The 13,262-nt window shown below is 32.4% G+C and overlaps 1 non-coding gene across 1 annotated transcript; it reads right to left on the bottom strand.

Moving 5' to 3' along the window:
• Positions 1-10,702: 10,702 nt before the first annotated feature.
• On the bottom strand, positions 10,703-10,808 carry LOC112087440. Its single transcript, XR_002900120.1, has one exon. It is a non-coding gene; the product is annotated as a small nucleolar RNA R71 (small nucleolar RNA).
• Positions 10,809-13,262: the final 2,454 nt, after the last annotated feature.

Here is a 13,262-nt window from a genome sequence, read left to right as displayed (position 1 = left end):
TGCTGCTTTCTGTGTAAGATTCGGTCTCTTTGAAATAGAAACCGTTTGGTCATTATTAGACTTGATACTTTATGCTTGTTGATTGCTTGATCTTGCTTAAGGTTAATTAATCTTGATTAAGTGATTTACAAAGAGATTATGGTCATGAGAGTGACTTAATCTGCTTTTGAAGTCTAGACTAAAGAGTAACTTGTATTGCATTATTGTTCTTAGCATCATGAATTGATATCTACAGCACCCTAATCAATGATCACATCTAGAGGTTTAGCTTTCTCTTTATTTTGAACTAGGTGACTGCCCGCGCCAAGCGCGGACTTTATACATTTAAGAAGTTGTATATTTGAGTTTATGGATAATTTATGTACTTATATATACACATTGAACCAAAGAATATTTCTGCAAATTTAAAAGAAATTCTATGATAATTCCTAAAAGTTGAATGATATGCATCAAATATATTCGAAAATTTCTATATATATATACTAAACTTTAATAGAAGTTTAATATAAATAGAGACTCTTGATGGTGATGTTTTATTTATGATTGTATTGAGTTTTTATAGCCTTTCTATCATTGATTTTCCTTAATTATTATATTATAACTAAACATGACATATATGCAAATCAATTACTACCAAACATAAAAAGATGAATTATTTTAATGGATTGTCGACAATGACCGTTATTTTTTAAAACATTACAAAAGCTACTATTGGTTGCTGTAGCGGTGGATTTCAATCAAAAGTAGTACCTATTTGTTACTTATAACTTAATTTTATTTATTTCTATTCGGTGTCGAGAATAACCGCATCTTTTTTTTTGAAAAATGTCTCCTTGCACGATGATTTCTGATTTAGGTATAGCATCTGATCGATGTTGTATCCGTGTTCAATGAAAGTCTAGGTGTTCACGGCGTCCAGCGATCGTTTATATTCGCAGACGAACATGTAAGTATAACTTCAAAAAATAAATTAATGTCTTTTTTTAATCTATTATCAATAGCATCCATACTTTTTAATTGAAAATCTAGGGTGATCGAATACGTGCATCGATTCTGAATCGTTTAGTAGACTGATATGAAGGCATGATGTGTGATAAAGATTGGTACTTCATTGGTAACTTCAAAATCAATTCACACCCGGGAATTTCGAGGGTTACAATCAATGGTCTCCATATCTGTATCGATGAGGATACTCATGTTGAGAAGACATCGCCTAAATCAGAGGACCAGTTGTATTCATTTGCTAATTTTAGAAGAGTCCTTGATGAATCTCTGATGACAAACATCGACGTTGGTATGTTTTCTTAGTATTAGATTATACTCAATTAGATTGATTAATATTCTACTTATCTATATGAATATGTTGTTATATGCTAGTTGATTTGATCGGAGGTATTATCAAAGTTAGTCAATTGGAACGTCAAGACCAATTTTGGATTGGAACTCAGAGAATCAACTCAAGTGTTCTGAAATTTACAATTAGGGATTTCGAGTAAGTATTCATTGATACATAGACTACTACATATATAAACTTTTACTATCGTATTCTTGATATTAAGGAAAATGACATCTTAATTCTGGTTTTTATGGGTGTCGACATCAATTGTATAGCGTGGGGCATAGAAGCTGAACATTTTGAATCTCTATGGAAAAACACCCCTCGTCGCAAAATCGTTTTCTGTGTATTGAGATTCTAGGAGATGTGTCGATATGGAGGTGATTTTTTATTCTCGCGATCTACCATATATCAACGTATATCAATTGTAGCTAATATCATTTTCCATTTTGTGAAGATGAAATACGTGTTTGTTCTGGCCGAGAATTCTCTAAAATATTGTTCGATCCTCCAATTCCTGAAGTCAAAAATTCTCAATTTATGTAAGCATTGTTTACTGGTAACATTTTGTAAATTTCCTAAACGAAATGGTTGAATGTTGGACTCATTATTTATCTTGTTCTTGCAGGGTAGATTACACCGATGATTTTAACAGTATTGAAGATGGCTACTTTTTTGATCACTCACCTATTTCTCCTAGCCATTGAATCTATCAAATTCATTTTCTGTTTTTTTTTTTATTTTGGATATGTAAGGTGATAAACGTTTGACATTTTTGTTTGACCTTTTTTTTCCCTAGTTAAACAGCAACCCTAATGTTAAATTTATATTTTTTTCCATTATTTTGAATTTTAAAATCTTTTAATTAGATGAAAGAATTATTATAGATAATTATTTTTAATAGTTTTAAAATTACATTCAAAATTATAAATTAAATTTTTAGATAATTAGCTTGTACAATTACTTTCAATTTTCATTATAATTAATTATATATATATATATATATACTCAAAGTGGAAATGGAATTATGAAATTCTTATGTATATTAGTCTTAATAATATATATCCACATATATTTTAAATAAATATAATATGGTTTTCAATCCATTCATAGTTTTAGATATTATCAAAGTAATGCAATCATTAATACAATATATTAATTAAATAAATAAACTATCAGCATTTTCAAATAAAGTAAATATTAAACCACATTTACCAATCATATTCTCTTTATGGTTTTTTCATCATTACTATTATCATATTGTAATTTTCATCTTTATTTTTTTCCAATTTTTACTACTCTTTTTTTTTATATTCTTTGTCATATTTATCACTCCTCTTTATATTTTTGTATTTACTCTACATCACTTCTGATTTTCTTCTTTGTCTACTTTTTTTCTTCATCTTCCGGTTTTCTCTTCTTCTTCAACTTCCTCATCCTTTTATTTTTATCATTTTTTTTAATTTTGTGTTATCGATCTTCCATAGTTCATCGTATTTGTCTTCTTTCCGTGTTCTTAGTCTTTTGGTTTTATTTAGCATTTTTCTTCATCTTCACATTCTTATATTTTGTCATTTTCATCTTCTGGTCTCCTCTCTCAGCTTCAACGTCTTTGTCCTTGTATTTTAAAAATTTATCTTTATTAGCTTTGTATGCATATATATATTCGTCTTTATTAGCTTTGTATACAGATATATATATGATTAATTCATCTTCTTGATCTTTCATTTTTTTCATCTTCCTTTTTCTCGTCTTTAACTTCTACTTCTTCTTTATCCTCTTGTCTTCTTCAACTTCTTCCTTTTTTTTCTTCTGATTTTTTTCATTTTTTCCTTTAATTTATCTTATTCTTATTTATCTTGTCTATGTATTCTTTCACTTCTACTTCGTCTTTATTTGCTTCTTCTTCTTAATCTTTCAGATTTTTTGCTTCCTCGTATTTTACCTCTTCAATTTCATCATTTTCACCATATTCGTATTCTCTAACTTTTCTGCTTACTTTTTATTCTTCCAATTTTTTCTTCTCATCTTTTTTATATTCTTTATCTTATACCTCATCTTCACCTTCTTATACTTTGTCTACATCATCTTTCCATTTTCTTCTTCGTATACTTCATTTTCTTCATCTTCCCGCTTTTTCTCATTTTTCTTCAACTTTCTCATCTTTTTATGCTTATTATTCTTCGTTATTTCATGCTATCCACATTCTTTGATTCATATTATTTTTCTTTTTTGTACTTAGATTATTTTTGTTTATCTTAGCGTCCTTTCTTATCTTCATATTCTCATACTTTGTCATCTTCATCTTTCGGTCTCTTTCCTCATCTTCAACTTCTTCGTCTTTGTATTTTCTAAAATACCTCTTAGTCAACTTCCTCTTTTTCTTCTTTCTCATGTTCTTTATCTTTTATTTTTTTTATCAGCTTCCTCTTGATAGTCTTCAACTTTTTCTTCTTATTTGTCTTCTTTCTCTTATTCTTACTTACCTCATGTATGTATTCATTTTCTTCTATTTCGACTTAATCTGCGTATTCTTCTTTATTTTTTGGTAATTCTTCGTCTTTTATTCTCTTAATTCCTTCTTTTTTTTTTCTGTTTACTTCCCATATTTCTTTATCTTATATGAATTTGTATTCCTCATATTCATCTTCTTTTAGTTTCTCTACATCATCTTTTGATTTTCTAATTATTCTTCTTTTTTTCTGTCATCTTTCAGATTTCTTCTTCTTCTTTATCTTCCTTATATCCTTATCTTTATCAGTCTTTGATATGTTTATGTGTATCCATATTACCTAATTTCTTATAGTTTTTCTTAGTCTCCTTCATATTCACATTCTCATACTTTGTGATCTTCACCTTCGTATTTATCTTTCATTTTTTCCATCTTTCTCTTCACCGTCTTTGACTGACTTACACTTATTCTTATTTATCCTGTTTGTCTTCTTCGGCTTTTTTTATCTGTTTTCATCATCTTCTTCTTCTGATTATAAAACAATAAAAATAAGAGCACATAAAGAAAAGAAAATAGCTAAACTTTTAGAACAAACACGAAAACTCACAAGTCGTGAATAGAGAGAAACACAACTATTTATAAAGAAAGAGGTTTAGGTTTAGGCGTTTTGAAATTTTTCGTTAAGATAAGCATCAATATTATAGTATATTCTTTTTAGATTATCATACACACGTTTTCCTTTCTTAAATAAGTCTATAAACATAGATACGGTTTTATCTTTTCATCTATCAAAGATTTAACTACATATGATGAGGAAAATTCCATTTTCAAAGAAAAATTTCATTTTTAACCATGAAAAATGTTTTTTATTAATTAAAAAACTATACTATGAAAGAAAGAAAACAGATATTAGATACCAGCTTAGAGGTTGCAAACATATTTTATATGAACATAGAAACACAGTTCTTAATTCTTTCTAAACCTACATATATCTAAGCTTTTTACTCTAAATTTTCCCATGTTTGTCCATGATAAGAATTTTCAGTCTATATATCTCTCTGGCCTCTCCATTATAGATCTTTCCGCTTTCTTTGGCCTCTCCCTTACAGTTCTTTTCGCTTCAGTGTATAGTCTGATGATGGCAAATACTCATCGAATCATAAGCATAAAAATCTCCAAAACCATTTCTTCAGGGAAGTAATATCACTACTCTGACTCCAAAAATCTTAAGAACAAAATATTTACTATATGCGAGATCTCCAAAGTCTTCAAAAACCTAAAATAGGTAAGGCAAGATAATTGTCAATAAACCAAGTCATAAAAATAAGTAACTTTTGATTAGAGAGAATGGATTAAAACGAACTGAACCTAGAAATAACAAACCAAGAAGATTGTCTGGTTTAGTTAACGAAATGACCAAAAACTTCTAATACACATTTGCTTCCCCGAACGTTCAAGACCATCAACCAAATCTTCTTAGAAAGAAATATAAAGAGAAAGAAAAAAAAATTAAAATACGCCTCAAACGTCTACTTCTCAATGAAACATAGATAGATAAAAAAACCAAGCTTATAAACTAAAACACTAACCCAAGACAGTAACTTGTTCTCACCATCTAGCATCCCTACCTCTGCAAGCATATCTTCTTTGCTTTTATAAAATCAGAGAGGCACGTCATAAACTGTGAGAAAAATGTCAAAGGAAAAATGCATACACCTTCAGCAGTCAAAATATGAGCCGGTACTCGAGTCTCTCAGAATATATACAAAGTTGGACTGTATCTGTATAATATGAATAAGCTAGAATGAACTTACCATACACTATATATCCATTCTCTTCGTGATCAAACCCAAAGAAAGACGTTAAAATAGATTGCAACTTTACTTTGTTAAAAAGATCGATCCATGAAACATAAGAGACACTAACTCTAGTCTATAACCTGATATATTTTTGAAACTATACATGGTAATCACATTCATAACAAAATAACAAAGCTATACAAACGTTATTTATATATGTTGATGTAAAATAAGTTTAAAAAATCAAATACCACTACTTCACTACCTTTGATAAAAAAACTACTTCACTACTGTCATCAGCCTCATCCTCATTATTTACCCCGACATTGACTTGTACTAGCTCTAGTCTAAGTGCGCTGCCGAGAGAAAAGAACTACAAAGCATTTCTTGGGGATTATTACATTATCTCTAGAGACCAATGAGAGTTGATATTTAGACCATGCTTATATCAACATTTAAATACACTATCTGCGTACCTCTTTTTTTTTTTGAGAAAACTACTCGTGTACCTTGATATAAAACATTTTCTTTACCTCTCTCATTAGCCAAATCGCTATTCCTCGAGCCTGAGTGTTTCAACTATTACCACGTTAGTATTCGGCCCCCAAGCCTCTCTTGTTCTTCCTGTGCACAACCTCCTTTGCTGCAGCAACAAACCAGAATCATAAACAATAATAAAGATCATATACAGTCAATATCAATCAACTGTGAATAATGGTTTCAGTGCACCTATATATTACTTCACATATTGTGCTGAATAATTGCATTAGTTGCATTCAAATTCTTCAAATTACACAACATTCAACAGACAAATCATCTAATCAACAACTTACTCCCTTGCAAAATTATTTAAGCTCCTTAATAATGCAAAAATGCTCAGCTCTTGGTCTATCTAAGCATGGCAAAAGGTTAGTATCTACACCTGTCTAACTATAAGCATGCCCAAGATTAGTGTAGTCTCCAATTCCTTTTTCAATGATATTAGTGACATTGATTCTTTCTCTCCTAAGGAGAGTATGTGAGCTTGTTCTCACCTCTAGTGCAAATAATTTCACAAAATCATCAAAACGATCAGGAAATACTTTCAGTTTTTTTTTAAATGAGAAAGAAATTCTCAGATATGAATATGAGCATCCATGGAGAAAATAAACCAAACCTGCTATCTTTTCAATTTCCGGTTAGGCTATCTACGATAGATGATTAAATATTCACATTCATCAATCGCCTGGTCAAATAAAATAGTAAATTGATGATTAAAGATTTTTTTAATTAAGCTACAGTATAACTTAAGCAATTTAATTTGATATAAGACCATAAAAAGCTGAAAGAAAATCATTGCAAAAAAATATTCAGTCAATTGAAATATATCTTTAGTTTCTTAAAATCAAGAACACTTACCAATAAATTATTATGGACGAAGGCTCTAGGTTCAAAAGAAAGCACTTCAGTCCATTGAAATTCTCTCTCTTTTTCCATAGAGAAAAAATAAACAATTTAAATCAAAAGTCTAGAATCCAAGACAATTCATGAAACTCACAGTAGCAGCTATAAAATAAGGGAGATCGACCAGAGAAGACTCAAAGACTCATCTTTGTTGACTGGAAGAGAATTTAACCCTAGAAACCCAACATCATTCACTGATCCACAAAAAAAAAACGTTAACTTGAAAAGCATGTACTAATTCGCAAATAACAAACAGTATATATCTCAAGAAAAAATAGACAAATAATAGTAAAGAAGTGAATCAATTCAAAGACAACATAACAGATCATACCAAGAAGAGATTTTGATGATTGTGTCATCGTCGCGCCTTGATTAGTAAACAAACAGACGCATGATATAATGTTAATGTCGTTTGAACGTGTGTGCTGTTTCAAATACGTCCGAATAATTCACTGAGAGATCAGATAGAATACAATCTGAAAACCATAAAGTAAATAGATAATTTAAGAACAAAGGAAAAAAAAGTTCGACCATAAAAAACCAACGTGTTAAACCATTAAACTAATGTGTCTTAGTTAAATAGAAAGAGCACAAATCAAAACAAAACAAACCTAAATGAATTAAAAGAACTACAAAGTCGTCAACCTTCTGAAAGTTTCTTCATCATGACCGATTATATCCACTCGCCTATAAACCATGATTGCTGTGACCTAAGAAAATAGATAATGAAAAAATCAGAACTACAAAATCAGCACCATTACATTGAACATATCAATCAGAAACATATAATACTATAGAGCTACAGATATGCACAAACTATAAATGAACTTAAATAAAAGAAACTCTATTAAACCCTTGAACAAAATCAAAATCTAACACGTAATGAATATGAGAAAAAGAGCAAAGTATTTGTTCTAGGGTTTATGGGGTTTTCCTTTTTTTATAATAATTCTACTGCATGTTTTTATATGATCTAAAAAACAATTAGAAGAAAAACGAAGCGAGAGGAAATATAAATAGACAAACTAAGAGTTTTAAGGCAATACCTCAACTCCCGACCTTCATTAATAACCCTTAAGAACCATATAAAAAAAGAATTTGACTAAATTGTAGAACAAAAACCAAAAAAGAAAAAAAAACTTATACGTATATAATGAATATGAAAGGAATATTGAGTTACATGACATACAGATTTTAAATCTTAAAAAAAGGCAAATAAAAATAATCAGATTGTCAAAGAAAATGAATTCAATCGTAGTAGTTAGATTAGAAGAAATAAAAGATACACAATTCAACGGCATGGCACACCTTTTTTATTGGTGATATCAACGAATACAAACAGAGTTAAGATTGATTTTTGTAGTATGAGTGATTGATCTAATTCTTCAGGTTTCTCCTCATCGTCAATTTATTTGATGTGGTCTTCCTCATCTTCTACCTTTTTCTTAGAACCCTTGAAAAAGAAAAGAACACGTAACAAAAATCGACTAAGAACAAATACAGAAATATCAAAGGGATGCGCAAGTCCACACCGAATTATTATTTGCTGCCAATCGTTGCTCTCTTCTATTTATTTAATCCATATATCTTACAAAAATCAAAATCAAACGATCAGTTTCATAGCAAATTCAACAAAAACAAAGATATAATTACAAATAAATCAATATTGAAACCCTAGAGCTCACAACAATACACAGAGCACAAAACAAACAAAAAGATATGTTGATGCGGTGATGACCAATAACGAAACCCTAGAGCTAACAACAATACACAGAACACATAATAATCAAAAGAGCAAAAAAAATATTAAGAAAAGCAATCAAGAATATTGATAGAGATTAACCCTAAAGAAAAAGCACTAAACACAAATCAAACGAAGGAGGTCGATATCATGAAACAAATCATATATCAAAAACATAAAATAAAAAACTTGTGACTAATATGAGAGGAGACACAAAGTATTTATAGAAAAAGTGATGTTGGGTTAACGCTTTTTTATTATTACAATTTTTCTATATCATCAAATATTCTATTTTGATTATTCAATTATTATGTAATCCAAAAACCTAGATACGATTTTATCTTTTTCTTAATCAAATATTTGATTATTGACGTTGAGGAAAACTTCCCTTTAGGAAAGTGATAAATTAAGGTATGTCACGTTCATGTTTTATAATTGTATAATGATTACATAAAATAAACAAATATAAAGTTTCCAATTTTCAATCACAAGATTTTTTTTTTACAAACACAGATTAATTAAATAAGAGAAATAGGAAAAAAAATTGTTTAGAGAGACAGGGATTCGAACTTGTTATATGTAGGTTTAGAAAGTTGGGCCACCAACTAACAGAACTAACATGTTTTTTGTTAGAAATCCATTAGCCACTAAATATATATTATACTGTCAATCCGAAAAATAGGCATGAGCCAATCAGAATAAAGTATTTTCATTAATGACATAAATGTAAATACTGTCAATCCGAAAAATAGGCTTGAGCCAATCAGAATAGAGTATTTTCATTAATGGCATAAGTGTAATTTAATATTTTCCACCAAAAAGACATAAAAATAATAATAATTAATTAATAACAGCCCATCAAATTATAACAAACACTGACCAATCAGAATGCTCGAAATTTATTAATCAAAACGACATCCCAATCTGTGCATTGAACCACAGCTCAAGTTGCTTCGCAAATAATAATATGATTTGAGTCTTGTTTTGTTGTCTTGTTGCTTGTTCTTAAATTACTGCTTGTTTTTGTTTGTTTTATGTTTTAGATCACCTTGTTACCAACTCATCTGCTATTTAGACTTGAATTAAGATAGCACCTCATAGTTCTAGTGTCTAGAATCTCTCCATTTGGATTGATACCTCAAGTGCTACAATGACATGAGTAGTTGAGGAATTGATCAAGGATTGAAAAATTCTTGCTATCAATTTGGCGCCGTTGCCAATTGGAGAGTTCATTCTAGCATTAGAACTTTGGATCTTCTTGAGATCAAGTCATTGTTTTCTTTTGTTTTACTAAGCTTTTATTTTCACCATGTTAATGTATATCACTAAGAGCATGCATCTCTTTGAGATGATGAATTTTCTCTTTTTCATTGTTACTAACTTGTCTTCCTTGATTCTCTTGAGCTTTGAAAGGTACCAAATTCACAAGAGGAGAAATAAAAAGACACGTTCTATTGAGCTGTTGGAGATGGACGTCCACAAGAGCATTATTCCAGTCCCAAAACCTCAACAACAGCCACAACTTCAAGCACTGCCTCCAGCACTGACCCAAGCTCCAAAGAAAACGCTATCAGTTGGAAGCTGTGACACTCCTTGTAGTCATGGAAAGAGGTATGGAATCCACCCTCCTCCAATTGAAGCTGCGGCCTATGAGATCAAAGAAAGCTTGGTTAGGTTGATTCAAGAAACTAAGTTCTTGGGGTCTGGCATGGAGAATCCATATGATCATTTGGACTGCTTTGAGAGGTTGTGTGACACATTTAGGACTGGAGGAGTGCCCCAAGACAGTATCAAGCTCATCTTGTTTCCATTTTCACTTGGAGAAAAGGCAAGCAAATGGGAGAGAGCATTACCATCCCACTTGGTAAATTCTTGGGATGATTGCAAGATGATCTTCCTCCAAAAGTTTTATCCCATACAAAGGACTATCCAAGCTAGGAAAGACATCTTGTGCTTCAAACAAAGAATCCATGAGACCTTTGATGAAGCATGGGAGAGACTTAAAGGCTACACTAGAGATTGTCCCCATCATGGGTTCCAACAAGAAGCTATCCTTAGTATCTTCTATTGGGGAGTTGATAGAGAGCATAAATGGACATTGGATACAGCTAGCAATGGGCGTTTTGCAACTCTTACCATAGAACAAGGAGAGCTACTTGTTGAGAATTTGGCCAAGAGCAATGAAAGATACAAAGAGCTTGATACTGAAGATTGTCAAGATGGTAAAACTGAGGTGGAGCTTTGTTTTCAGCAAGAGTCTGTTCCACAAGGGCAAGCTGCTTCAAAGCCTCAAGAAATGGAGCTGAACAGCATGTTCCAACAACTTCTGAAGGGACAAGATGAGCTCACAACAAGAGTAAAGAGTTCCTACAATGATCTCTACAACAAAATAGAGAGTTTAACTTCTCAAATGAATCACATGGAGAGCAAAGATCATGAAGCTGCTATAAAGGAGATAGAACGTCTCCTCTATAGTCCACAAGAAGACATTGCTCTTAGAGGTCTTTCTTCACAAGAAAATGGGGACATTGCGCAACTCAGTGGGGAGGTGACCCTTGAAACTGAAGTTTTAGCTATAAAAGACGTCCATGGAGCTTCTAGAGACAAAGTTCAGATTGCTGCTGAAGAGAAGGCCGAACAACAGCTTCGGAAAGAAGAAAAAGCTATTGAACCGCCAGCTTATGTGTCTCTAAGTCTCTGTGATGAGTTTCAACACTTTGAGATGAAGTATGTGGGACTTGTGGAATGAAAGAGAAGGATCAGCCTTTTGCTGCTTGTGAGAAAAAGAAATAACACCAAAGAGAGCTTGATCTTGAGTTCATTGATGGTGAGAAGTTCTTTAGTGATGATGAGGATTGCATGGAATCTCCACCTCCTACACCAGGTGAGAAAGAGATCAGCAGCAATAAAGGCAATGGTTCAGAGTACAAAGACAAGAGCCCAAAAAGCATTAAACCATTTACTCTTGGGTTTTCTTCTCAAGTCTTAACTCTCACTCCATGGAAGTCTGAAGGTGGAGCTGTGCAATACAAAGTTAAAGGCAATGGAAGATCAAGACCATTTGCCAAAGTCAGAGCTATCCTCATACAGGAACTCATAGACAAGGGATCTGATGGTGTCCAAGAGCTGATGAACAAGGACCTCATGCTTGAATTCATGGACATGAGAAGGAGCATTAAAGCTCCTCCTCTCCCTCACTAAGAAAAGGTTTTGAAAAGTCAAACTTAGTGACTTTAAACAAAGTGCTCTTGGGAGACACCCCAAGCTTATCCTTGTATATAGATCTTTTTAATCTCTTCATTAGTATTTTCAGAACGTTTTGATGGGTCTGCTAAGCGATCTCAGGTTTCAAGAAGTGTTCTAGTTGTGCAGCTTGAAGGAACAAGTGCAGAAGAGAGTTCAAAGCAGGCGGCCTTGTGATTCAAAGGAGCAGTGAACATGGCCTCGGTGTCAAAGCCTCGGTATAGCCTATGCCGAGGTGTGTGGTATGTGAAAACCCTGGGCAGAGACCTCGCCCTAGTTCATACCGAGGCCATGAGCTGATCCTTTCAGAGACTAAGTGCTGAGTGATGCCTCGGAGAGTCAAAGCCGAGCTGATCTGGAGTTCATACCGAGGTGCCCTTGCAACAAGCCTAGAAACATGACACCTCGGCATCACTACCTTGGCATGGCTAAGCAGAGGGGATCATGAACGATCATGAACACCAAGGGCTGCTTGAGATTCTTGAGTCAAAGCAGAGGGTTCAAAGCACCAGCATTCTCCTCCATGGTCAACAGCTACATTCCATCAGAAACAAGTCTGGTAACGCTCCAACCTCCTTGTACATATGCATCTTGTTCTAAATTATTCATTTTTGCATTTTTCTTGCTTTTGCTTTTCACTCCTCTCTTATGCTTTTATAACACAGAGGACTGTGTTTTATTGGGGGAGGAGCTTTATGTCTTCTGATCATGTTTTCTGTTTCCTTATTTTATCTTTTGCATTTTAAGTCTCATTTAGCTTAGTACATATAAAAATCCAAAAATTTTCACAAAAAATGTTCATTCTAGTTGCATTCACATTTTTTAGGATCGAGTCTAGTTGCATCATATAGGTTGCATCTTGCAGGGAGTAATGATAGGTTTTCTAGAGAGTACATCACTTTGAGAACTTGAACTGAATATGCTTGTGAATCTTATTCTGTGCTTGCAAAGTCTGAAACGATCTGAATCTGAGAAGCAAGTTTGAATTGAACTCAACTCTAATTAAGTGAGAACCTTGAACTTGACTTGAAAATATCTTTTGGTGCATTGTTTGAATAAGCTTGTGGATACCGACATACATACTTGAGCTAGAACCATTGTTTTTACCACCCTTTTTCCTTAGCTCAAGTAGCTGAATCCACATCATGGATCAGTTCCCTCACCTTGAACCCATCCTTCTTTCAAGCCAATGTTTGTGTGTGAATTGAAAGGCCACCTTGGATCAAACTTAGCAGAAAGTGTTAGGTT

The sequence above is a fragment of the Eutrema salsugineum genome, unplaced genomic scaffold, assembly GCF_000478725.1.
Source record: "Eutrema salsugineum unplaced genomic scaffold, Eutsalg1_0 scaffold_18, whole genome shotgun sequence".
NCBI lineage: Eukaryota > Viridiplantae > Streptophyta > Magnoliopsida > Brassicales > Brassicaceae > Eutrema > Eutrema salsugineum.
Note: the sequence above shows the minus strand (reverse complement) of the source record. Positions and strands in the feature narration are given on the sequence as shown.